We start from the raw sequence: 1,278 nt of genomic DNA, 5'->3' as shown, positions 1-1,278 counted from the left end.
TTATTATTATTAATTATTTTAATTAATTATCATTATTAAACAAATACATATTGTATAATAATTATAAAAATATTTTTTATTCAGAAATCATTATCTACTTTTTTATTTAAAATATAATATCAGTAAACAAAATATTTAAATAATGTCGATCAAGTATCAAAGTTTAATTATATTACTTGATAAATCAGGAAATAATATATTATGCTTTTCAGAACTTATGAATTCATAACCATAATAGTTGTTAAACCTTTTAGTTTTGTCAATAATTCACTAACTAGTTGCTGCAAATTGAAAATCTTGCTAATTTTTCAAAAAATCTAATACTGATTCAAAATTATGTTGGTAAAATAGCCTCTATATTTATCTTTTAATGTAAAAGGTTTATCATTTATATCTTGTTATATGTTAGTAGCGTTCGTATATTTTTTTTATTATTATAGTAGGGATAAGGTTAATATTTCACTTATCACAGTGACTGATTAGATGAAACATCTTATGTGCTATTTCTCTCAAATTAATTAATATTAATAAAATAACATCATAGAAGATATACCTTTCTTATCGCCCAATATTTGACTGCCATAGATAAGATATTAATTAACAAAAAAAATTATTACCTATGATTATTATGTAATCCTCATGTCGCAAAAGAAATAATAATTAAAACATATAATATGTTCTAAATATTTTGTTGATTTAATTATGTTATCGTATTTAGGTATTTATTGTTTTGCGGCCTCTAATGTTATTGATTTTCCTGTTGCTAAAGAAGATAAATCGAGTATAAGTGTTATTTTACAAAGTTGAGTTTTTGAGAATCAGTCGATAAGTTTTGCATCATAACCAATTATAAACCAATTTAAGCATCCATTTTTAGAAAAATATTGGAAGTTTTTGGTTTTAAGACATTCCTTCAATTGTTAAATAAATATACACATAAAGTTTTCAATAGGTAAGGTATAGGTTTCTGTTGTTCTTATTGTATGTAACAATAGACCCGTTTTCTTACTTTTTGAATACTTTATATAAATATAAAGTCAATAAGAGATCTTATTTTTTGTCAAACAATTTTAACAATTGTTTCATGTTAGAGAAATTCTATGAAAACACTTGTGTTATGTAAAAAACTATTTTAAGACTCTTACCATAATTCCTACCAATATAGTATACAGAGTGAAACAAATCTAACTGATAAAGCCTATAATATTTGAAATAATATTTCGCTGTATTTATTTTTTAATAATTAATGCATTTTTACACTACGTTAAAACCATTTTT

Source organism: Daktulosphaira vitifoliae, unplaced genomic scaffold, assembly GCF_025091365.1.
Source record: "Daktulosphaira vitifoliae isolate Bord-2020 unplaced genomic scaffold, ASM2509136v1 Scaffold_2, whole genome shotgun sequence".
Taxonomy (NCBI): domain Eukaryota; kingdom Metazoa; phylum Arthropoda; class Insecta; order Hemiptera; family Phylloxeridae; genus Daktulosphaira; species Daktulosphaira vitifoliae.
The sequence above is the reverse complement of the archived record's forward strand: the minus strand, read 5'-3'. Positions refer to the sequence as shown.